The sequence below is a fragment of the Gouania willdenowi genome, chromosome 9 (assembly GCF_900634775.1).
Source record: "Gouania willdenowi chromosome 9, fGouWil2.1, whole genome shotgun sequence".
NCBI classification, from domain to species: Eukaryota; Metazoa; Chordata; class Actinopteri; order Blenniiformes; family Gobiesocidae; genus Gouania; species Gouania willdenowi.
Genome location: NC_041052.1, coordinates 13,610,333 through 13,637,125, shown reverse-complemented (window position 1 = coordinate 13,637,125; position 26,793 = coordinate 13,610,333). Strand labels below are relative to the sequence as shown.

At 39.3% G+C, this 26,793-nt stretch overlaps 1 protein-coding gene across 2 annotated transcripts in view; it reads right to left on the bottom strand.

Moving 5' to 3' along the window:
- sema4c (sema domain, immunoglobulin domain (Ig), transmembrane domain (TM) and short cytoplasmic domain, (semaphorin) 4C) overlaps positions 1-26,793 on the bottom strand; it is a 141,889-nt gene that overhangs the window by 92,055 nt on the left and 23,041 nt on the right. The window contains exon 2 of one of the 2 annotated variants that reach the window (XM_028457627.1): positions 4,855-4,992. The exons of the other annotated variant lie outside the window; for it this stretch is intronic. The gene's annotated coding sequence lies outside the window, so the exon portion shown is untranslated. The remainder of the gene's footprint in view (positions 1-4,854; positions 4,993-26,793) is intronic. 2 annotated transcript variants of the gene reach the window in all.

The window sequence follows — 26,793 nt, the reverse complement described above, 5'->3', positions numbered from 1 at the left end:
CAAGCGCACAGTCTTTAGAAACAGAAAAGGCCACAATAATGGAATAATGGAACATAGAAGCTGCTGTAATGGACCATTAATGTGAGTCTAAGAATATGACTGTTGTGTGTACCTCTACCCAAGCTGTATCTATTATTTAAAGGGGCAGTACTATGAAAAATCACTTCATAATGGTTTTGCTACTATCCCTTTAGCCTTATTCAGAGGGCCAAAGTTGGAAAAGTTCTGCTTCCTCCCTCCCTTGTTTTTCCACATTTTGTAAAAAGTGAGCTTCAAATGGGCAAGTTGGATTTTTCTCGCGTTGTGATGTCACATCGCTGAAACTCCTCCTCCTGACAATCCTGGCTCCTCCTATTCAATATAAGAATGTGAGGATTTGAGCTCCTCCCTCTCAAACTACCTCACATAGAATATACATTATACATTATTGTCATATATGTAAAGCTACATACACAAAATGTGTTCTCTAAATTAACCCCTCCCTAAGGAGCAGTGGGCAGCCACGGTGTAGCGCCTACGATTACAAGAATGCTCCATTAACCACCAGTCCTTTTATCCACAGATAATATATTTACGTTCAGTATATAGATTATGTAGTATAAAGATAATCCAAAGCACAGTGTGATTGCTCACAATCAGTTCTGTTTTTAGGAGTTGTTATATCGCCTCGTATCCCCTTTGACATGATCTGACGTGTTTGTGACCCAATACAACGCAGCGGTTGGACAAAACAGTGGACTGACGTCTTAAATGGACTAGGTCTGTGGTCAGAATATGTGTGGATGACAAGAAAGCGATGTAGCAGCGCTGGTGAATGTTTGAAACATCTGAAACAGCTGACTGATTCTGCTGCTGATGCGATAAACATACACTGTGGCACAGCGTTTTTGTCAGACTCACAATCACAATAGCCGCCTAAAAAATTGTGTGTTTTACTGTAATGTGCAGTTCTTTGGGCGTAAACAATAACAAGAGTGTGTGGATAGCAAAAGAAAATCGCTATGGTGATCACTGATCAGCATCTACAAGAGCGAGGCATTAAGTCTGCGTCTACAGACACGCCCACTCATGCATATATGCATGAGAGCCAAAAAGGGCCTGTTTTTAGAAGCGTCATACAAGTCACTTTTCAGAAAGCTAAAATTCCGGAAAAAAGGCAAGTTTGGGAAATTAACCTCAAACACTATGTTGTTGGGGTTCTTAGAACTAAAGAAGAGGGGTGAAAAATATCATGATACTGGACCTTTAATCAAACTCCAGGTAGACAAATGTATTGTTCCAAACAGATGCAAGTATTTCCCCACTAAAGTCATAAGATGAGCTTCTCCTTTGGTACCTTAGCTTATTTACCATCTTGACGGCACAGAACCCAAACAACCCTCATGAAAACCAGGAGCTTACTCATGGTAATTTCCTTTAGTGCCCTGAATGATAGCCCAGAGCTAGTGCAACTAGTTGTCAACAAGCCACTGATAGATCAAAAGAACCCACACCCACCCACTCCTTCACAATTCAATAGTCCGAAATACATCAGAAACTCCTCCTCAGCAGTTTCAGATCAAAGATGCGTCATGGAGAGGAGAAGCCACATCAAAGAGAACCCATTTAGCTTTTCTACAAATAGCTGCCTTTGTGTTCTGCTGTGCAATTAATGACAATGATCAGATTGAACCAAAAGACCAGACCGACTGTAAATGCCGCTGTACTCAGGATTCAGTAACTTGCCTAAAGATTTTCTTTACTTGTGGATGAGTCTGATGTTTTCATTGGCTATAGGATGATCATTTTGATGCTATTACGATTACCTCAAAACATTTCCAGACAACCTGGTAAACACGGCATACAATGACATTATTTCTATTAAGTGACTTTATCCCAACCATTTCGTTTCTTAGATTGAACTGATTTGCTTGTTTAAATAAGTGAGTCACATGATGAATGTAACAGAACAGTCATGTGACCGAATCATCAGCAGCAACACATAAACCTTCAGCTCAACGTTCAACACAAATAGAGACAGAGCAGTCCATCTATGTTCTGCTTTAGTTGTGTCTGAATTTCTGTTTTTACTTTATTGATATGGATACCCCCCCCCCCCCCCCACACACACACACACCATATTCCTTCATTTGTCAATTGCACATTGTTGCGTTTTTTATGCCGTTGTTGTTGTTTTGTTTTAAATTTGATCTCTTTTTCTTCTAATTTATGTCTGTCCCACAGTTATAGATCTGCCCTATTATCCTATATTGTTATTTGTTTTTCTTACTGTTTACTTTTCCAATTCTATGGTGTTGCTACAACGTGTGGATTTGGGGATCAATAAAGGTTTATTCTATTATATTCTATACGTATTCATTTATTTAAAACTTTGTTACAGACTTAAGGAGCAATATTACTAGTAACCACAGAAGGAGGTGTTGCATTTTTAAAATATTTTAACCTTCAGATAGAGAATTGTTAAGTAAAAAACTGAATACTGACTATGTCTACATTTTTGCCAAATGTACAGCTATACTTGCTGTCTATAACCATACCTTTGTGGACTTATTGAGATGAACCATTGATTTTGAAGCATAAAATCCACTCTTAAAGTGTAAGTCCACCCTAAAACCACTTTTTTCTGCTAAATGCATATATTATTAGGTATGAACTAATGTAGTTTATTGATCCTAGTCCCATTTTTCACAATTTAGTATTTAGTATTTAAATAAAGCGTTTTAGTTGTAAAATGTAAATTGCAATGGAATTTTGTTATTGGTTTGGATTAGATCAGTGACGTCTTTTTGGATCAGTGACATCACTAACCGTCACTGTTGGCCCCGCCCCTCCTATAAGATATCGGAGGAGGGACTGGTTTCCTCCTCTCACAGCCCTCAGTGAGCATTGATTGACAGCTCCATGTGGAACTGTGCAGCGCTGTGGGGGCAGGGCTGCAGTGACTGGGTGTGTCTTAACTACTCCAGGAGAATCCTTGTACCTTTCGTTCTTTGGTTATTTTGTTTCAAAACCAAATTGAAAAATAGAAAAAAACAGGTTGTTTTTTTGGTTTAATTAATTTAAAACCATTAACAGAAAAATGGAAAAACCAAACAAGCAACGTTTTTCTGTTTTAAAATATCTGCCAACTTTACGGAACAGTGTTACGGTCCAAATAGTATCCAGATAAACTGGTGACTGGGCAGACTTTTGCTTCCGGTCCGGACATAAAAATAAGCAATGCATAAGTCACATTACTGGTGAATTGAAACTTTATTAATAAATAAATAAATCATAACCAAAAAAGGATGTTAGGTAAAACATGCACATATGTGGTGTAATGAATCTACTGGTGCTCCTCGTTTCTTATGATCAACTTCCGTGTGTGTGGCTGCTGGTATTTATAACAAGCAAAATAAACATTTTTACTGCCCTCAAAAAAGCGGTATTTTTTTTTTTTTTCAAAAGTGTCAAATGGTAGAAGATCTAACAAATATTGTTCATCACACCAGCCTAACAGTTGATAGTCAGTCGCCAGTTTATTTGGATACAATTTGGACCGAAACACCATAAAACAAAACATAAACGTGAGCAGCTTTTTACGAGCTAAAACATCCACAGACTGAATGAAAGCAGGAGCAGGACCAGAAAACTGCTGAAATACTGTAAATCCTAAACCGTCCTATTGTGTGAGGAGACCTGGTCCAGGACCTGGAAAACGAGGTGCAGCGGACTTCAGTTCTCGCTCTAATGTCCACGTAAGTATCACACAAAAGTTTAAAAAAAAACAAAAAACTGAGAAATGCTGCTTTTCTGGTTTTTCTGTATTTCTGTTTTGGTTTTAAATTAAAAAAAAAAAAAACAAATCAACCAGACAGTTTAATTGTTATTTTGATTTGGTTTTAAAACGGAATAACCAAAGAATGAAGGGTACACGGATTTAGGAGCAACACCCATAATGATGGCATTTTTTTTAAATTTTCCACCATAAGCAGATCAACAAAAACCTGGGGGTGTACTTACACTTTGAAATACTTTCTATAGGAATGTGGGCTGTGATTAAATGCTTAAAAAATTGTTGTTTAGCGAACTGCGATGATTCTCTGCAGCCTGAGAGTCATAGCAGGGTGTCAGAGGCACAAAAAGCAACCAGGATAGCAAGAATTGTGCTGAAAGTTCACAACACATTCCGTTGTGAAGTGCAGAACGAGATGAAATGGACAATCTGCGGGGAATCTGTCCATTTCTGTTGGGCTCCTGTCCCCTTTTCTTCCTGTGGCTGCATTGTAAGCCACTCATTGCCAACTTATCTGGCCCACTCTTCTATCGCCCTCCTTTTCCACTTGAAAAAGGTGAGTGAGCCTGAGATATACTTTTTTACTTTCATAGAAAAATACACAATGTAGAAACGATTCCGAAGACTAAAACACCCATAGCCTTCAGCATCTCTCTTAACAATAGTCTGTGAAATATAAAATCCAATACTTCACTCAAAGTCAGCATTTCTTTTCTGTGCGGCTCTCTGTTCTTTTATCGCGCTGGTTCGTGCGTGTCTCTCGTCTTTCTTTGTTCTGTCTCCAGGGTAATTTCTTTCTGGGAGTTCCTGAAAATGCCTGTAATTTTCACATCCCGTTTAAATACCCTCCCCCCACCCCGCCCCCCTGTACTTAGTTTTCCTTATCCTGCTCACATTCACTTTCTCATTTCTTTTGATTACTCAGCTCATTTTACACCCGAGCAGCCCCCGCGCCCCTGGTTTTCCTCGTCTCTATCCTGCGTTGTTCTCCTTGTTTGTCGCTGCCAGCTTTGCTGTTCGCACAGAAGGAGAAAAGATGCTGCCGTGTTTCATTATTCCACCGTTTTTTTTTCCCTTACTTGTTGTTGTTGTTTCTCCCCCTTACGCGTCTTTGGGATTTCTTCCAAATCTCCTCTTCAGTGGTTGTCTTCTGGCACCTGTCCTCGCGCTGGATGTTAAACTGAAACGCTTGTGTCTCAGATGAAGGTCACATCGGGCTAAAAAACAAAGAGGGGGAAAAAAAGTAATTGGTGGGGTTTTGTGCGTATTCGCGAGTCGACACATGCACCGTGTAAAAAAAAAAAAAGTGGAAATCTTGCAAATTCAGTGCGTGACCTGCAAATTGGTCTGCACACACTCTTAAATACTGACAATGTATTCATAAATTAAATGTGATATTCTCTAGTTCTCTTTCTATTTCCATCAGTTCATCACAGAGCTACCTCGCAGACAAGCCATCTCACATTTACTGACTATCGGAGGATATAAAAGCTGCAAACACGCATGAAAGAGGATGCTTTTGCTTCCCAAAATTCCCAAATTACCTGTTATTATAGTTTGAGTTGTTTTTACGATTACAGAGGATGAAACAAATTAAACATTGAACCTTGGAGACTTACACTATTTGAACCCTTGCATCACTTTGTAGATCACATACTATAACTTACGATCAAAGTTACTGTGCGTGTTTGTGTGTGTGTGTGTAGATCCCCAGATTCATGTCAACATTAATGGCTCGCTAATCACAATGAGAGCAGGAGGGCCAGTAGCTGTCAGCGTGTGCAGGCTTTTGTTACACACAGGGAACACATGAAAGCCTCTCTGAAACCTCTGACAGACTCATACTTTATTCACCGCTGTCAATAAACTACCTGCAGCAGTGTGTGAACGTTCAACCTTACTGTATCAAACTGATAAGGCCACGATGTTCATTACACGTTACTGGAACCTCTTTATATATATATCCTACTATAGCAACAACACGCTCGACTTCACCCATGCCTCCTCAAAGCGACACGCAACCAATCACATAAATGCACTTAACAGATTTCCACTGGACGTGTAACTGCTCTGTAACGTCTGTGCAACTGCTGCGCGCTCCGCTGTCCGTCAATCCCAATCCTAACCCTCCTCTGTCTGGGATGCGTAACTGTTGCAGCAAAGACTGAGGAGACATTGCCAAATCACCTGTAATCACGCGAAATAGCCAGTTGTAGTCAATACAAAGAAAACCACAAAGCCATATGTCAGAGGTGTCAAACTCATTTTAGTTCAGAGGCCAAACACCGACCAGTTTGAGCTTCAGTGGGCCACAGATTTTAGGTCGGAAAAAAGACAAAAGTCAACATTAATGTGCTCTGGTTTGCACTTCCACAAATAAATGGAAATATAAATGATAAACCTACAAGTATATTTGTCCCGACACGGTCTACACTTAAATTTCCCTGATTTTGTGGAAATTTCCCGAAATAATTCGAGGAAAATTTGGCAAATTTTGGAAAAATTGAGACTTTTTAACAAGTTGAGATTAAAAATGACCGCTGTCGTGTGATATAAGAAGTGGAAAACTGAGCTCAGATTGTAATTTAATTTGTGTATTTGGAGGAGCAGAGATATCTACAACTGTTGGTAATTTACAACAATCTTTCATGTTTACTTTCTCGAGCGGGCCGAATTTGATGCTCTAAAGGCCCAGATTTGGCCCCCGGGCCTTGAGTTTGACACATTTGCAATATGTCCATCGAGAGGAGTAGAAGGAAATCGACTCAGTCCTGGCCTGCAGATTTTCCACTTTTGTGGAGATTATTGTGATTGAAGCATAGATAAGTGCAATATTTATATGGGATCCACTGCCGCCCCGTCCAGGGTGTACTCCCACCTAGGGGGAAAAGGATAGAAATACGATCCACCTTGAACATGGACGATTTTATTTTGAAAATAAACCAGATCTTTTATTCTGTATCTGTGCACTACTTGCTGAATTTATGCAGCATTGCTCTGGCGTCCAGCAAAAATAGCAGGGCTGCGTATCTGTTGCGCAGGACTCCTGTATGACAGCGTAGTTACGCAGCAGTGACGGTGGAAAGATAACATATCAGTTCAGATACGCAGTGGTTACGTATCCAGTGGAACTTGGGGATTAGATGATGAATGCAAAGTTAAATAATAAAACTTTATTTTCTTGTTTCCAATCAAATTTTAGCTTTAAAACACTTGTAATAATCCTTAATTAAGTAAGAATCTCTACTGCTCATAACTGGTTGATTTATTGTTTTTATGGTTGATTTATTGTTTTTATGGTTAATTTATTGTTTTTATGGTTGATTTATTGTTTTTATGGTTAATTTAAAATTCTTGAATGTTGCCATGTTTTAATTGTTGCACTTTAATTGGATTGCGTATGAAATATATTTGCCTTGTCCCATTTTTACATGTGAGCATTATCAGTTTTTAAAATTTCAGCCAAACAGCGGTTGCTGTCGTTACGTCAGGAATACTCTCGGAAAAATAGCGTTTCCATCCAACACCTTAGTGCTTACGAGTCATCCAGCTCTTTGGATGTTATAATGTTATTCTTGAGAAAACCAGGGACATTACGGTGGATGGATTTGACATTGCACTTACCAGCAAAGAAGAAATCAAACTTTGAAAATACCAGTCGCATTTTGTCAAACATGTCGACCTCCACAAGATTGCGTTTAAAGTGCTTTTTGTTGCATATTATGCAGCTTCTAAATCCTACTAGTAAAGTTCACATATAATAGTCGTTCAGCTGAGGTAGATTTACAGCTGCTTATCTAAAAACAGGACTCTCTTAATGAGACTAGAACTCAGATGGTTTGAAGCGTATAAAGACGCAGTTACAAAAAGAAATTAAACCTACTTGACAACAGGTCTTTAGAAATCAAATTAGGGCTAATTGAATCTACTGGAAAGAAAAATTAAGACTTAATCAGGAACCTTGTGGCTCAGAGTAAATCAACACACAAGCATGTGCATGTGTGTGTGTGCGTGTGTGTGCATAAAATGTGCGTTCACTGCTTCTGCTCAAACGTTTAACCCTTTGGCAAACATCAGCACCTGAGGCCCTGGTAGAACCTATAAGACATGTATCAAACTCATGGCCCGGGGGCCAAATCCAGCCCTTTGGAGTGTCCACATTGGCCCGCAGGAGAAAATAAAAATGACAAGAGAAAACAAGAATCACTGTGTAAATAAAACTCAACAATGTTTGCAGGGGTTCATGGTTTTCCTGGTGCTTATATCATGATTGCAGTCATTTTAAATGTGAAATTGTTGAAAAAATATGTTGATGGTTTCTTACATATTTTGTATTTTATGTATACGTAGAAGTGCAAACCGGGGCACAAAAATGTTGAAATTACTCGTTTTCATGCATAAAACCTGTGGCCCACTTGAGATAAAAAATGCTTTGTATTTGGCCCCCGAACTAAACCTTAGGACATCCCGAAGAAGAAAGTAAAAGTGACAGAAAAAAAACAAAAATCACCAACTGATTCAGGTGTAGATATCCCCAAACCTCCAAATACACAAATTCCATATATCTCAAGTGATAGCAGTCGTTTTAATATCAAATTATTGAAAAATTTCCAAAAAATTAGCAGTTTTCCTCAAATCATTCCACAAAATCCTCCTAAATTAAATATAAATTGGACACAAAATGTAGGAAATTTAAAGTGAAGATCATGCAGGAACTGATATCTGCACTATAATTGCTTGAATATTGTTGTATTTAAACATTGTTATATGTGGAAGTGCAAAATATAGGGCACAATAATGTGGAAATTGCTCATTTTTCTGCGACACACTTGCAATCGAAACTGGTCCAATTTTGTCCCCTGAACTAAAATGAGTTTGACACTGCTGCTGTAAGAGAAGCTGAATGACTTTTACTGGAGAAAAAAAACTCTTCAAAATGGAACACGGTGCTTCTACTGAGGCCACTGGCACAGTAACTAATGAGTCCTGAACGAAGTCAAACGCACAAGCATGCGCACACACATGACTCAGCGACAGCACAGCAGCACACCAACCATCTCTGGTGAATGTTTTCCTGAATAAGTCAGTGGACTCGGCTCAGCTTGACTTTGGTTTCCTCTACACACTTAAACTTTCCAAGCACACAAAGACTCACACCAGAAAGCAGGACGAGTGTAAGGGTGAGTATACATGTTGGAATCTTGCTTTTTCACCATCTCCCACCACACACACTTCCAGCTGCTGGCTGACACGCTGACAAGAGTAGCTGTGTGTGAACGTCAGGCAGCAGTTTATGAATCAGCAGTGACTAACAGTTAAAAGCCTGCACTTTTGATGCTAAATCGCCTGCCTGCTTATTGTAAATGTATACTTTAGCCATCATGTGTGGGTGGATGCATTATATTCCCTCGTGTGTCAGCACCACATGAGTTCACCAGCACCTGCTTTTGTGTTTTTGTGTGCCTGCGTGCTATGAGCCGTCACGGTTAGCCATTATTGACACAGGCAGGGCCCTTAATTGTGTTGAAGGAAGTCCAACACTGTTTTGTGTGGCAGCCCCCCCGATGAGTGAAATAAAAGTGAAGCCACGTTGTACCCGTCACTTCCTCCACACACCCTGACAAGCGCGCCATTCTTTTTGAACGCCATACAAGACGACACAATAGGATGCTAATCACATGCAAGGGGCCAAGGCTTTGAACATGTGCCAAAGTCTGCCCTGGAAGAGTGCGTTTTCAGTAATGGCAGCTCTAATCAGCAGCGGGATTGGATGAGGCATGTGGCAATAAAGCCGTACAAAATTCCTGCCAGTTTCTATTAGAGGCAAGCACTCGCGGAAATCCTGGCTTGCCTCACACACACACATTTAGCATTCAAACACTTGGACATCCGGCCAAGGTCACACAAGATCTGAACGGATAGAGCCAACTACGAACCTCCTCCATCAACCTAAAAATCTGCTTAAAATACAGCACAAAGATAACTGAGCTTTCCAGCTGGACTTCACAGGATTTGTCCTCCACCGTGATTACCTCGTAAGCTCTGACCCCTCTAAGTGCAGCCAATTACTCCCGGGTTGTGATTTAGAGGTGGCTGCCTTTGCAAGGGCCATTATCAACATGACACAGTCAATTCCTATTGAGATCCCTCATTTCATAGAAAACCAGGGGATCGATTAGCCATTTTACCATAGAAATGACTGATACATTGCAGTCAGAGCATGCATTTGTCTTCTTTATGCTCTGCCCTGCATGCATAACGTCATGTCTGCTCTGTGGTTACTGTTCCAACATCTTTTGACGTCTGAGAATGATGTGGCTTTAAAGAGTTGTATCGACATCTTCATAAAGATGGCTGATTTCATTCTGTATTTGTAAGACAAAGTGTCAGACCAATAGTATGTGGAACAACAGATGCATTAAAAGCCTATATCAGAATGATGGGATAAATCTCAAACACCAAATTTAGACAACCTAATATGTACAGCGATATTAGGGGTAATTAAATAGTGTATTTGTTGCTAGGGAACACTCAACGTTTGGCTACTGAAACATTTGAAACAAGAAAACTCTCAGAAAAAGTACTGGTTTAATATAAACATAAATATCCCAAACCATAGTATTGTTGGGGCTCCAGAAAGGTCAACGTTAGTTTTTATCAAATATTCTCATTCATAAAGTGTTCAAAGTCAGCAAAAGTAATTTAAGGGTACATTCCACACATGGACCTTAGAGCGCTTAAAATGCTGTAGGATTAGTTTGCTTGGATAGTCCGCCTCGTCTGGGCGGTGTGAACACGCAAACGAAGTCTAGAGCAGATCAAAAAGGCAAAAATCCAGAGTGATTGTTTCTGCTGGTCTCTGAGCATTTACAATCAAAGTGTAGAATGATCAGGTGTGCTGTGAACAGAACCACACACAGAGCGGACTAACACAAGGAACTGTGGGAGATGATGTAGCGCGTACAGTATTGTGGGTTTGACCCATTGACCATTGGGAAGTACTACTTGACCTCAGGTGACAAGCTCATGTAACCAGAGGCTGTTTGGTGCGGATCAGAAGTTGCGCTCTGAACGCAAACTGAGTCAAACCAAGGTGATAAAATTATGAGACGTCCTCCGCCCATTCGGACCGACTCCAGGACTAAACCGATGGGAATGCACCCTAACACGACCATCTGACTTGGGCATGTTTTCAAACAAACCTAAGATTTTTACATGTTTTATTAACTACAACAAAGGTTCACGACCCACATGATGTTGTTCTAAAGTACTTTTTTTTTTTTACATTGACAGGCTTTTATTTTGAAATAAAAACAACATCCTTCAACATGCAACCCTGTGTTTTACCCCATTGAGAAACACTCCCATTGTATCATTGCATTACATTATAACTTTTAAGAAACATCTTTTGACAGCTTGGTTTACATTTTTTTTTCATCGACTGAAGGTTTTCTATGTTCTCCACATCACCCAGTTTTAGGCTACAACTGCTCAACCGCAATGACTTTTGTCTACCAAAAAGTCTAAACTAAGCAATAACTTTATTCTATGTCATGGCTGCTCTAACAATACCCGATTGTCTTTTTTCGAATCCAATCTGCAGCCCACAGCAACCACAGATGCTATTAAAGCCTCTGGCATTGCAGCTGGTCAGAATGAGTTTCTGGCAGTGAGTACCAACAGTTTCCTGCCATATTGTCGAAAAAGAGTTCCCATTTTTTATTGTTGACAGATTAAGCGATTCTCACAGTGAAGTGGGGACATTTTCCCAGTCACCTGTTCATTTCCTGCTGGAGGAACAGAACCTGCACCAGTGCATCTGGTGACAGAAATAGGTTTGAGCTGAGTGTGATGAACATTCTCACTGTTCCAGAGTCTAAATGACTGACAGTCAGAGGTGTAAAGTAGAAGTACTGTTACTTGATTAAAATGTACTTAAGTACAGGATATGTTTTACCTAGGGACCACATGCGATTTGTAATAATTGCGGAGAATGTCCATGTGATAATAATTCCGTGCGAATTGGCCATGTCAGTAATTTGTAAAGCAAAAATTTCTCCACAAATCACCAATTATATTTTGCTGAACTCCGATGTCCTGTGATAATACTAATCCAATGCGAATAGGCCTCTCTGTGATTTGGACAGAAATGGGCGGGATCTGATGCGTGATTACGTGTTGCTTTGTTTCCGGGACGCATGTTTATTTACTTTTGCCGAAGAATGTTGTTTGTTCACCCCAAAATATCGATTCATTTTAAGGTTTCTTCACGTGTCCAGTGCCTACTTTTCTTCTTAGCGCCCGCCACGTTGGAAACAATGTGAGCGAATGTTACGCAATACGCAGCGCGTCGACATCATATCCGGGAGATGTCCGTAAATTTCAGCAAAATCTTAGGCTTCGGTTATACCGTGCGAATGCGCCACATAAAAAGCAAATGTTGGGGGGCCCTTTATTTATTAGATGGGGTCCCCAGATAATACTTGTCCCGTGCGAATGGGGCTTAAGTCACACATAAAATACTCAAGTAAGAGTAAAAAGTACCTCATTTAAATAGTATTCAAAGTAAAAGTTACTTTCACCCCCCGACATTTATTGTTGGTAATAAATCTTGCCACGATTCCCTTGCATACAGTAAACATCTCATGTAAAAACTTAAAAGGGCGATGATCAGAAATGGCACAACTAAGAACATATGGATTATGAAACGGAAATAAAAATAGATGGGTGTTGGGTGTAGAAATTTAACTAAGTATAATTTACTTCTTTTAAAATGTACTTAAGTACAAGTGAAAGTACTGAAATATACTCAAAAAAGTACAAGTACCCATAAAAGCAACTCAATTACAGTAATGTGAGTACTTGTAATCTATTGCGTTCACTTCTGCTGACCGTATACACCTGGTGCACAAACTGTGCTGAGAACGCAACGAACACAAGGAAAAATGCTCACCTTTAGCAGATAGAGTCATAACGTTCACACAAGGGCTTTTCAGTGCATGGGAATGGAAGATGTGTGTTTGGGGGAAAAGCCGTGAGAAATAACTGTAACGATAAAAGGCTCTGTGTGAGCTGTGTCAAGGGGAATCATCCCAATATTCGTCTCATAAGGACGTAAGACCAAACAAATCTCTCCTGCTGAGGTCCCCTCTAATGAAAAACGCTGCAACGGTCCACGCACATTCTTTGCTCCCTTTACACCTGTATCATTGCTATTCCTAGTCTATGTGCTTTACGAGTGTCGAGTCAGCGTTTCCATCTCGTACAATGTCCCCACTGAGGGTGTATGCTGCAACAAAGCTACTGCAAACACAGCAAGTTAGTGAATTATTAGGATATTAAGACATACATTTGTTAAATATTGCCAGTTGAATGCATTTACTTTGCAGTCATTTACCAACATTTTTGAAATAACTTTTTGGTTTTGACACTGACACTTATTTGTTAGAGCACATTTGTTGTTTTTTCAGCTCACTTTTACATTTCTAAATATCACAAAAAGCTTTTTGTAAAACCTCAGCCAACAAAACCATTTCAAAAAGAGTTGATAAACACTTTGATGAATTTAAAAACTAAGAGGGAACCGAAATATAGCAAAACAAAAATGTGTTTTCACTGTTGGATAAAGTGGTCCATAGCAGAGATTTATGGATACATTTTGCCTGACCTGAACTACTTTCAAAAGCTGGTAGAAATATGATTTATTAGTTTAAGCTTTTAAGAGACCTCCATCCGATCAATCATGGTACGTTTGAAGTCATTAAAGCTGATATCCGGAGTTTCTGAGAAATCTACGTTTATGTATGATTTTTTTGAAATGCGAAAAAAAAAAACCTAACTAGTCTTTTACTATGGTCTACTGCTGGTGGTCATTCATATACATTAATGCATATAAGTCCCGCCTTCGCCCTATAGACCCCTATACAAATGGAAACGAGCGCTGTGATCGCACAGACAATAGGCTTTAACTTCCTGTTTTTGAGACTGTCAATCAAAGTTAATTGGGAACTGTGCACTGAAACAAGGCCGCGCATCACAACCGCAAACAGGTAAATATGATTTTGGCTCTTACCTGACCCATAGACCTAAATCAATGCGACCTGATGCGACCTTGTTATGTTCCGAGATGCACGTGCATAAAAGTAGAGGCATGGCTACTGATAGATTGGCAGAGGCACGGGGAGGAAGTGGAGCTGTTTAGGGGGCGGGACATCAGGGATATCAGCTTTAAAGTGAGGAAATGTCACCAGCCTACATCATAGCAGTGCTGTGATATAAAATAGACAAAAAAAACATGGTACACAACAATGATGGACCTGATCGCTAAAAACAGATATACGTATATGCTCTTTACTAAAATTCCCTGCACTGGGAAAAAACCTGCTCATCAGGAAGAGGAGTTTAATGATTGTTACTACAAGTCTGTCTACTACAATTGTATATTAAACACTAACTAAAACCCAAAATCTTAGTCCTTTACATGTTTGCAAAAATTGCATTTCCTAAATGTAGTTTTCCCTTTGCATCCTGCAATCAGTTTCTTCCACAGACCAAAACACATGCATCATAGAGAACCTTCATTGCACTACTAGTGACAGGTATAAAGACCTGGCCAAATGTTCACTTTAACAACCGTGATTTTCCATAAATGCATTTTCTGTCTCTCTCTAAAATCTCCTTAAACTCATTTATTTTATTGGTTTTAAACTAATTTATTATTTTTTTTTTAAACCTTTTCAGATTATTATGAGAGCATCTCTATGCCTTTGAGGAAATGCAATGGTGCATGTAAGACATGGTATTACCATTGGGCTATAAGTAGCATTTCTGTTGAATCTCAAACTTGGTGCTGACAATCTGAATGACCACCCAAAGACATCAAATTGTGCATCTCCCTGAAGGAAACCCTTGAACCGATTAGAGAGAGGATGGGGCATGTCACAACACACCGTCGCATAAAAGAAAAAAAATCGAGCAAACGTGCAGCGTTTGCTGCGTACTCAATGATGTTAGCAACTCCCTAAGGTCAACACAAGTGTGATTTCTTTTTCTTCCCTGATGGAAAGACTGAACAAAGGGATGTCCTGTGTAATTACTGCTGTTGCCGTCTGTCTGACAAAACGCAGCTGGCTGAGTTGGAGCTGCAGCTGAAAAAGCAAACAGGCATGGAAACTTGCACGAGTGAATGAATATTGATAGAGGTTAAAGAGTAATGTATGTGAGTGTGAATCAATTTGAGCTTCTTCACTGGTAAATGTGCCTGAGTGAGTTTGTGTTCCTGTGACAAGCATTGATTTTTTCCCACCTAGTGTGACGTGCTGGGGATTATAAATTTGGTGCAAAGTGAGAATCGTCACCTTGTCCAATGTCCAATCTCACCTTTTGGCCAATATCCGATATTGTCCAACATCTCATTTCCGATATTAACCAATAAATACACTCTACCCCCAATTTAATTTTAGGTGAAATTATACCGTATATATCTTTATGATATTACATATTAAGCCTACACTTTTAATGTAAAGCCTTGCTTGATGTATCCACATCAACTTTCACCTATGGAAATCACGACAGATTTAATTTTGAACAGGTCTTAACCAAAAGCACTTATCCGTTTTTAATATTAGTGGCGAAAAGAACCCTACTCTCTAGCTTTAAGTATGTCCACTAAAGTGTTTCATGGCATTCCTTAGGAAGACCTGGTGGTGTTTTAGTTTGGTGGTTTTTGCAAGAAATAACTGGCAGATTTGCCAAGAAAGATTGTTTATCAACCTAAGACAACAAATGCAAACATGTCAAAAAATAGAGTACGAAATGTCAACCAATACCAATGCCAATGTGGGCTTGTCGTTCCTTAGTCACAAAGTTTGTTAATATGAGGCTTTCCTGAGCTGTAGGAGGACCTCCATGTTCACCGTGATGAGGCAAAGGGTGAAATAAGCAGCCTTCTCCTTCAGTGAAAACTGCCATTGCTTTCCACTCAAACTTTGACGACAAAACTTTGTGATATAGACACAGTGGGAAGCTCAACAGCTAAATAAATGAGTCCACTATTGACAACATCTCTAACCAGACTCTTTAAATTGAATTTCTCTAAGAGAACCTAAACATGTACACACGAGAAAGACTCCAGCACAAAGGGGACTTTGTCAGGGCTTTCTTTATACCAAGGCGCTAAACCTGTGGAGATAATACAGGGTCCACAGCGGGAAAGCTAAGTTTGTTTTTTAACTGGCAGTTAGAATTAGCATGCAAAAAAACAACAATTTGGGTGACGTGTAGTGAAGAACCTATTTGCAGATGTAAGATGAGGTACAAGTGGCTTGCAAACAAGTCAATTTTATTTAGAAAACTAAAAACTAACAAAGAAAAACTTGGTATGCGAAGAAAATTCAATGATTATCCACCAACAAACACTGTCCAAGCACCTCCTAAACAGTGAGGGGAGGCATTCAGGATTTGAGGAACACCTGAGTGGAAACATAAACAGTGGCAGTGTTTCCATTACAGATTTTCGCAAAATAAAAGCATTATTTCTAAATGTTAACTCATTATAACTGCACTTTGAACGTATTTCCATTGAACGTTGTTTTGGGCAGGCGCCTCGTAACTCCCGTGAAATCTCATCCAGCGAGACTTCGCTGCAAAAAGATGGACACTCCAAACATTCTTAGAACACTCCATATTCCTTTGTTGTTTGCTGTCTAATGTGGCAGTAATACCTTTTAGGTGTAATGCTGAGATTTGTCCTGTTTTCCTCTTATGTTTACACGTACCACACTATGTCTCCATCACCAGATTTTATAGCGCTATTTAGATTTTGCGCATTGTCAAGAGTAATGGAAACACAGCTAGAGTCTTGCTATTCTGATATTGTCGGCATTGTTCTGCATTTAAACCCTAGTTGTGATTTGTTTTGACTCAGCAAAAACATCACTGTGATTTAGGTCTTGAAAGAAACTAAAAACCATTTGGTAACTGTTTGCAAGGTGAACTCTATCGGACACACTGCTACACTGACTTCTGCTGATTGGCTGTGAGAAGTCTAGTCGCTCTCCTCTCACATCTACAGGCAGAAGGAGATATTTGTAATGTCCAAATATACTCCAAGAGACCAAATATACTTGCTCTTCTAATTAAGTGGTGTTGCGTGTCTAGACGCGATCAGAACATAGCGAGAAAGTCTGGTTCTTTGTAATTTGATTCATCTGACCTGTCCCTAATTAACTCGGCTTGTGTTGCAATGAAGACTCACAGCGATGCTTTGCAGGAAACACATGATGGTATTCTTTTAAAGGGATGCATCTGTTCCTCCTAACACACATAGTAAGAGACTGACTTCTGCACACACACACACACAACCTGTTCAGCCCAACATATTGAAGAACATAACCACATCCACACTAAGACACAAAGGAGTTCTATCAGGGAGGATTATCCCAATCATGCCAACACACACATGCACTAATAAGACACTAATAAGCTTGGATGCTAAAAAGATGCATTAGAAGACCACAAGGAGAACAAAAGCCACTGACTGGTGCCATACCCCAGAATATACAAACAGGCATATTTTTGAATAAATACGATAAATAATTTTAGTTTTTGTGCCAGAATCAATGAATGGACTTTATTGGGGGATGTAAATGAAAAAAGAAAAGGAAGGAAAAGAGAACACCCTCTGTTCCGCACAGGCTGAGGTCATCTTTATTAATAAACCCTCTGACAACAAAACACACTCACATCAATGGCCTGCGGCCCCCCTCCTTTCTTACTTTTGGCCCCCTTCCTTCCTTTCCTCCTTGAGAAATGGCAACTGCCAGACCGACACAGCAGGGGGGCGTCTGTAAGTACACACACGCACGTGCGTGCGCGCACTGCAGGTCGGCCCATAGACTGGGTGTCAGGGATATGTCAGAGGATAACAGTGCGTAGCAGCTGTACACGAGTGTGTGTGTTTGTGTGAGTGGATAAAGGACATAGATAAAGTTTTGACCTACGCACGCACACACACACACACACACACACAAAGGCACACACGCACTGAGAAACACGCCTCGGCTCATTTGTTCTCACTGACAGGGGAGGAGAGGGATGGTTCTCTACGAGTTACGCCTAAGGGAGGAGGACAGGTGTTCGTGTGAGAGAAGCTGGAAAGGCGAAGGAGAGGAAAAAAGCTAAACGTGGTGCACCAGTACCAAAGAGTCTGCGTGCTCCGTCTCTGCCTATCTCAGTATTTGCGTCTGAAGTTTGCTCTGTGCTCTGCAGGGCTTATGATGGTGAATTAAGGCTTGAAATAATTACCTAACTCACAAAAGGAAATGGGAAAAGACATCTAAGAGGAAGATTGATCTATTGTTTGGAAGCATGGGCTGAAATAGAACATCAAGTATAGCAATTTTGTCCACAATTATTTCAACAGGAAATACCAGCGTGCATTAAAAATGAGAAAGTGAAGTACACATAGTCAAGAATTCCCAGTTTTCGTGAAATATTCAATTCTCTCAGCGTATTCTCATTTGCCTGAACAGCAGAATCCAAAAAACTCCGCAACCACCACAGCTTGAGCTAAACAGGAGCAATGGTGGACTTATCGCCAAACTTAAAGCTGTAACCTACAAGATTTTTTTTATTCAGTAAAATTATAGTGCAGGCCTCACAGATCAATGCCTTAAACATTATTTACTGCAAAAAGAAAGGAAATGGTCCAAATTGCCACTTGAAGTTTGTTTTTATCTCCACCCACAACAGTCTGTTTGTTGACATTTTGGTGCATTGCATTGTGGGATGTTTGGCCCCATAACGAATACATAAAAATGTTTTTACTTCATTCTGTGATTTGTTGCTTTCTTTCTCACCAGACAAGGAGAACATTGATTTTCTTGACATCATTTTTTGTTGTAGTTTGTTCCCGGTATTCCCTGTGATTATCAGAATGAAGTAAAAACACCTCTATGCATGCGTCTCCGTTACTTTATACTGCAATGCCTGAAAATGTCAACAAATAGAGCATTTACAGAGGAAATGAAAAGCAACAATTTTGATATTTTTCCTTTTTTTCAAACCAAACCAAACTTTATTTATATAGCACATTTCATGCACGAGGCAACACAATGTGCTTCACAGTCAAAAACAAGTCATCGTTGCAAATTAAAAATACAGTATACAAATTCAGAATAAAAGCTGAACATGTACATAAAAAATATCCACATAAAGTAGATCACACAACACATGCACACAAACACACACTGCAAGTAGTCATTAACATCTAACCATAAAATGTTCCAAAACGTAGAGTTTACAATTTGCTTTTAAAAGTGTTCAATGTAGGAGCTCCTCTGTCCTTGGGCCGATGGGCGAAGCTGCTTTGTGCGTCTGGTGCTATAGAGGTGAATCTTTCGCCTGCTGAAAAATGTTTCTTTTCACGGAAGAAGCCAAAGTAAAATGCCTTCAGTAAAGTGGATCTGCACATGAGACAGATCAGTACAAAGATTGAAAGATGAAGCAGGGGAACGTTAGCTTGATAGTTTGTTCACTGGCCGTTTTAGGTGGACCACATATCACTTCACACGTGAATTTGAGGATGATCTCAACCTGGTCCTTTACAATGCTGGGACAAAAATCAGATATTGATATCGCTGGGTATCATGGCCAATTTCCTCAATCGGTTCGATTCCGATTAAAAAGGTTTTGAACCGATTAATCAAAATTCGATTTCAATTCAGTATTGATTGATTGATTGATGTTTCACATTTTACTTGGATATTAGATATTAATAAGATGGTTCCAAACTTCTGACTTAAGTTGGGGCGGTTTACCCAACAAATCTTCGTCTGCATCCGCCATATTTGTGCTCAATGCACTCTTGCATTGCACAGGAGCAGTAGCTGACGTTGCTAATGCAAGACTATTGCAAGACTATAGCGCAAGACTACTGGGGTTAGAGTAAAAAATATATATATGTATATATATATATATATATATATACTGTATATTTCAGCACCTATTCATTTTGGAAAATTTCAATCAAATCGTTTCAAGATCGATTAAATCGATTTTTTTTACTCAGCTCTAGATATCGGATATTAGTTCGATGTCAGCAACAAAAAAAAACAATTATCAGATTATATTGGCCTGCACCTAAAATAACCCTTATTTTTGAAGGTCTTCTAATTCTTTTTTTCTGTTTGGTTTACATATATGTAACCCATTGGTTATGAATAAATTGGTTAGTTTTTCTCATACCTACTGTTGCTGACTATTGTTTACTGAGTAATATCACTTGATCAATTCCATTTCTAACATTCCACACCACAAAGTCATAATATGATATCTGATCAAAATCGGTATCAGCCAACTCCCTAGGACGTAATATCAGTATCGTATTGGAAATTAAAAAGCTGTATCTATCGTGACACCCCTACCTACTGTATATGGTTTTCCTTTATTCAAATCTCATGAGCATAGGGGACATCCATGTTCTGCTGCTTAGTCTGTATTTGAAGGGCCAAGCTTCACTTTATCATCAACCTAAACCTTGCATCCTAACCCAAATAACTGGCATTTTACTACTGCACAGCTCAACAAGTAAAAACACTGTTCTTGTATCCATTCCATTCTCCTTTAAAATAATTCAGAAAATATTAAAAACATGTTTAAAGTCAAACCAAATCTTACACCTCGGTGAGTCGGCTTGCCCTGTAAATGTAGAACAGCTAGTCATTTTCACCAGTCGCTTTGGGTACGCTCCATTAAATATTGGGTTAAAAGGCAACCTCTTTTTCCACCTCAATGCCAGCAGATGAGCAGGAGAACACGATGATGTCAATCTGAAAACCAAACCCAATGAAGCTCTCAGAAATCTTTACTTCTACGTTGTAGGATCACTTTTTGGCTTATAAAGCAGTGACAAAATGTTCCCATCCATGCTCTTTAGAAACCATTTACCATGTGTTCTCCAAGATGGTGTATATACATATATTGATGCGTTTGCAGAGATGTTCAGACTGAGATCAGAAGTACACACATGAGGAACACAAACTGCAAGCCCAGACACCATGACCAACACGGATTATATCACCTCGTCATGAGATCAGAGTCGGCCAGCAGCCAACCACTCAATGTGCTTATACGTACGTGTGAGGTGCAGAGTGGGGGAGAAACGAGATGAAGCTCTCCACTTAAACCCTGGGCTCACTTACATTTGATCCATTTCCAATGTGAGCCTAACGAGAATCAATGGTGAGGTAATGGACAGAGCGAGGCTGTAATGGTACCTGCTAAATGCAAAGGTTTTTCAGTTGGCGTGGATTGCTTTACTTGTAACATCATTGGGAAAGATTTAGGAGGTGAGAGATGGGATCGCAAAGGGTTGATAACTTGGGTGTAAATATTTTAAACAATTTGCACCCATGCATTAATTCAGAGACAACAACCTTTAAGGGTACCTGTGGTGAAAATGTACATAGCAAAAAATGTGATTAATATTTTACCAATAAACAAAATATGTGCACATTTAAAAATAAATGGACTTTTCAGAATTATTTTATACAGTCAGGCATTAAACTATGGAGAGCCGTCTTTTTGAACAGGATATGACGTCCTTGCGTTCATCGGCCCGGCCTGTCTTTTTAAATAAATGGTGCATTGTGGGAAGTAGAGGAATAACAAGTGTGTTTACATTGTGGGAAGTATAGTTTTGTCTGTTACTAGCCTAACGTACAGAACAGTTGTTACAAGCAGAACCAGCAGAAACGAAGCTGTGCTAGGATATCTGTTCATTGACGAGAGGATGCGCCGAGGATCAGAGCCGAAAAGAAAAGACAACAGCTCAACATTTAGTCACAAGGAAGTCAGAGGGAACAATCTGGTGGGGATTTGGTTAGTACCATGACACCCACCCATGTAAGCAGAAACGTAGTAGTGCTCTGAGCAAGTACGTTTACCAGCTGCATTAAGATTTTCTGTGAAGACATTCTGTCGCAACTGCGTCTGATTTTACATTAGCCTTTATTTAGTCAGGAGAACCACAATGAGATAATCTATTCTACAAGTGTGTCCTGGCAGCAGTATTTTGACTTTGTGTCCATTAGCCTAGCCCACTGATCCCTCTCATAGCTCGACTTGAAGCGGTCCTTCCATATTACCGAATGTCGTCTGAACGGAAATGTTTTAAGTGTGTATCTCATACCGATATTATGTAGCCAACGTCTGGATGACTTTGACTTACCGGTAGTGTCATTATTAGAGATGCAAAGGAAAAGTTTCTGCTGGGTTTTTTTTCTTGTTGTTATATTAGCTATTAGCTTTATACTCCGCCATTTTTCAGAAACTGTAGACCAACGGAACTCTGTTGCCTAGCAACAGCTAACAGGAATCAACAAACGTGCGTCATATCCTAACCAAAATGGCGAACCTCTATACTTGATGCCCGATAGTATAAAACCGTTCTAAAAAGTCCTTTTAAAGGTGCAGTCTGCAACACTTATAAAAGTGACTTTGCTATGACAGCTTTACTCATTGAGTCCTCCCTGCTGCTCCTGCAGCCTTTGGCAGATTGCCAGAATGCACCGTGACCGAGCAAAAAGAACCAATCAGAGCCAGGATTGTGTTTGATGGACTGTATGCAGCTGTTGCTCACAGTCCCCGCCCCCTTCCCGGAGCTGTAGCGCCATCTTTTTTACAGTGTATGGTCTGGAGGAGTAGAAGATGGAATTAGCAACTTTTCTGCTTAAAAAGTAATTGCTGCTGCTTGATTTACATTAGGTTTGATTTGTAATTGTTACACTAGAACTCTGAAGTGCATGTGTTGTTCATGTGTGCGCAGCAGCCTCCAAGTGGGTGCTGTAAGTGACACTGTGTTGTTGCTGCTGCTGCTGCTGCTGAGGTGTGTGCACATTGAGAGGGAGAAGCGCTGCAGTAATATGCTTTTAACAGAGCATGTTATATTACTGTGATGTTGCTGTTGGACTAACATTAGCTTGTTAGCTCCTCTGAGGGAGGGACTTTGGAAAGTTTGGAGGCAGGGCAAGAGAGCAGCGGGGAGGGAGGGGGAGAGAGGGATCTGAGAGTTGCGGACTGCACCTTTAATGTGTGTTTTTTTTTTTTTTTTTTAAATAAAATAAAAAGGTGCACATATTTTGTTCATTGGTACTACATTAAACACATATTTTGTTATATACATTTTAATGGTTTTAACCAAAATGCAATACTTTTAGAAGGACGTCTGACAATCAGGTGAAACAAATCAAAAACCTTCAAGCCAAAAAAAAGCAGCGTGTAACACATCATTAGGAAGGTTTCACCTCATGGCTTTGCATGATGAGAGAAAAAAAATGAAACCACTGCACAACTACAAATGGAGACCAATATTTCTCTAAGCTGAAGCACAAAGACCAGCATTTATAACCTGTAATTTATTCACACACACACAGCGCCATTTCATGCTGCTTTGTCCCAGGGTTGTGTTTTCAACTTTCATCAGCCGTCACAAATTGCAGACCATTTTGAATAATATCAACATAAACAAACCTGCCTGACAAATGCAGAGCTCATTGGTAGCTGACACATGCTGTCAGCCCATCAAAAGCTCAGCAGTCAATTTGTGATTGAAAAAAAAAAAAAAGTGTCTGGTTTGGCAAATAGAAGTCACATCTGCACACAGCAGAGTCTAGTGATGGGCGGAATGATTAGACACAAAGACGGCAACCAAATACGAATTGGCACGGAATTCAACACATCTAAACTTTTTGTTTGTTTGCAGCATTTGATCATTAAGTTAAACTGTCCAAAAAACAAACCTCACTAAAATAAAAATTATTGGTAAGTCTAAAAGCACAAAGCTAAAAAAAAAAAAAAGAGTGAACACGCGCTGTCTGTGTGGCACTTTATGACCACATTGAAAAGAAGGCTGGCCATCTTGTAGTTTAATGGAAAAATAAAAAGGACCACAGCGTTTTGGCAAACAGAGAGTCGGTAAAATGACATAAAAATCAAATAAAGACTGACAATAAATGACGTGCTGAGGAAACCTGCAGTCAGCAGCAGTCAGAGTGCGTTTGGCAACAACAAAGAACATTTTTTAATCTTTAGACTTTTCCCTTTGGGTTAGAATCGCTCTATCACTCCTCTACTGATTCTGTGGTTTCATCTCTAACTTTATGATTCTCTCGATAAAAGTTTCCTTGTTCCACTTGTGTTCTGTTCACTGTTCACTTTCTAATGTCTTTTTTTCCCTGTTTTTGTAGCTTTCTTACACATTATATCGACTGAAGATGAAAACTACCCTTTTCGGGTAATTCTGGCATGTTTTATAAAATGTACTTGAAAAAAACAAAGAAAAACAACAACAATTCTCTGTAAGGGCAAGAAGACGAAGGTAAAAATGTACACGCTTTGTCCTCTCCTGACTGCACAGCAAGTCTGACGGTGACGAAAAGTGGAAACTGGCACACAGTTTGTGTTGTTTGCATTAATTATACATTTCTACACACAAGAGTTACGTTTCTTGATAAAAAAAAAAAAAGGGACATTAAGAACTGTTTTAACTGATACTGAACTTAACTGAACTTGTATACATGCCTGTCTATGCAACTTTTACGTGATCCAATCATGAAACATGTCAAATCTAGGAGCTAAGCAGGTGTTAGTAATCATATATATATAAAAAAAAAAAAAAAAGAAGTAAAAGGAGAGAAAAATCTAAATTAATCAATCAATAATCAATTGTTACTAAATTACAAAACTATATTCAAAAGGTCTCACTCTGATAACTACTGCAAAAAGCAAAAAATCAAAATAGTAATATTTTTTAAAAAAAAAAAAAAAAAAAAAGAAGTATTTCTGTCACATTTATTTCTGCTAGAAAATTACAAAACTCATAGATTTTGTCTGTTTGTTGCGCCAATGGTCAAATCTCATATTTTCACTGACACGACCAAAATATTTGTCCAAAATTGTTAATCTACATGTTAAAAAGCAGAGGCTCATTGATTATAATTTTTGAAATGACTAATATAGATAATCATTGTCATTCATTTGCTAAAATGACCTGCTTGGTGGTCCAGCTGCAAGGGGTTTTTGAGTTTTGGCCTTTCTGTGCATGGTTTGCATGTTCTCCCCAAATACCAGTACATGCGTGGGTTTCTCCTAACGCTTGATTTCCCTCCTCAGTCTACCAACAAATGGGATAACTGGGTTAATAATGCTGTGTTAACTAAGATAGATATTCTATAGATCTAAATCTAGATTATAGTGGGGGCAGCAAAAAATTATTTCTTTTTTTGGGGGTTCACAAAATGAATCTGAGGGTCACCCTCAGTGCCCATCTGTGATGTTGATTGTTTTTGCAGTTTATAGGTGAGGTACTGTAATATGCGTTAAATTTGTGCAGATTTAAACCACAGAAGACATTCAATATTCCAATGAAATATCCTGGCCATGCTCTGAGGATGTGCTTTCTTACTTGGAAAGTGTTTTCCATCTCCCATGTTTAGTCTGACTTGAATTAGAGGAACCATGCCCGACTGCGGCGCCATACTTGTCAAAAGTTGCGTGACACTTGTCTCTCTCTGAATTAAAAGCAGTGATAATTATTCCTGATGAACAACCCCTTTAATTGTTCCTGCTTCTGTTTTTTTCTTCTCTCCATTCGGTTTCCATCTAAATTGTGTCTACCCATGCAGTCCCTACACTTAAATGAATGATGGGGAATCGAACAGTCCCAGTCTCCCACTGCAAAGGCCGATAAGTCAATGGACTCGCTCCAACTGCTGCCACTGCAAAAAAAAAAGAGCAGCTAATACACTCACATGCTAATTAACAAGGCAATAGGTGAGTTTCTCAAATGGGGGTACGCAATGGCACTAGAGAGAGTGGAAAATTAACAAATTAAGTGTCAGTCTTGGTTCCGGAAATGATAAAAACTATAGAGATAAATCTACCACTAAATCAGGGTTTTTCAACCTTGGGGTCGGAATTCCATGTGGGGTCGCCTAAAATTTCTCAAAAATTTAAATAGATTTCTGAAATGAAAACAACACACAATCTTAAACAACTGTATTTCTATACTTTCACTTTGTGAATGTAGTTCAACTAAAATGCAGTAGTTTTTTTTAATTTTTTTTTTATCTGAGCTCAAACATGATCAAAAACTAATTTTAGTTGTCAGAAATTCTTGATATCAAAATGGGGTCATGATCCAAAAAAGGTTGGGAACCACTGCACTAAACTTTCTTTCCACTTGTTTACAAAATGAGATTCTTTAAAATTCATTCCATCATTATGCTCTATAGTTGTTTTTTTTATAGTATTCTGAGCAAAATATTGTAGTCTGACAAAGGGGGTACTTGAGCCAAAAAACTTTGAGAACCACTGCTTTATTCAAAAAAGCATCAACAACTTAACGTTATACTATGCGTTATTGTGAGTGTGCTTGTGTTTAAAGCCATAAAAAAACAGAATATGTAAAAACTAACTTTGTATGAGTGTCCTGGCATTCAACATTGTGTGTGTAAGATTTGTTGCTTTACTTTCAACCAAAAGCCACATTGACTTTATGAGTCACTCATGTCAAAGTGTGTGTGTGTGTGTGTGTGTGTGTGTGTGTGTGTGTGTGTGTGTGCACACGGACACACTCCCAATGTGTTTGTGTGTGTTTGCACATTGTAATCTAGCATCTTAAGCAAACCCAGCAGAGATTCAATTAAACGCTCCTGTTGAAGTGATGCCCTATAACTGTGGTGAAGCACAAGCACACACACAAGGCATGTTAATAAGTATTAAATAAATGGAGACATTACAGGACAGAGGCACACCCTCGCTGCATAAACACAAACACCGGCACGTTTACACAAAAAAAGCAAATAAAGAGGCACACGGACAGATTGAGACACAAAGAAACTGCCACACTGACTCAGAGACACAAAGGCGAAAGCCCACACACAAGGAAACACACATGATCAAACAGAGAAAGATAAAACCACACAGACACACACACACACACAGGCTGTGACAGACGG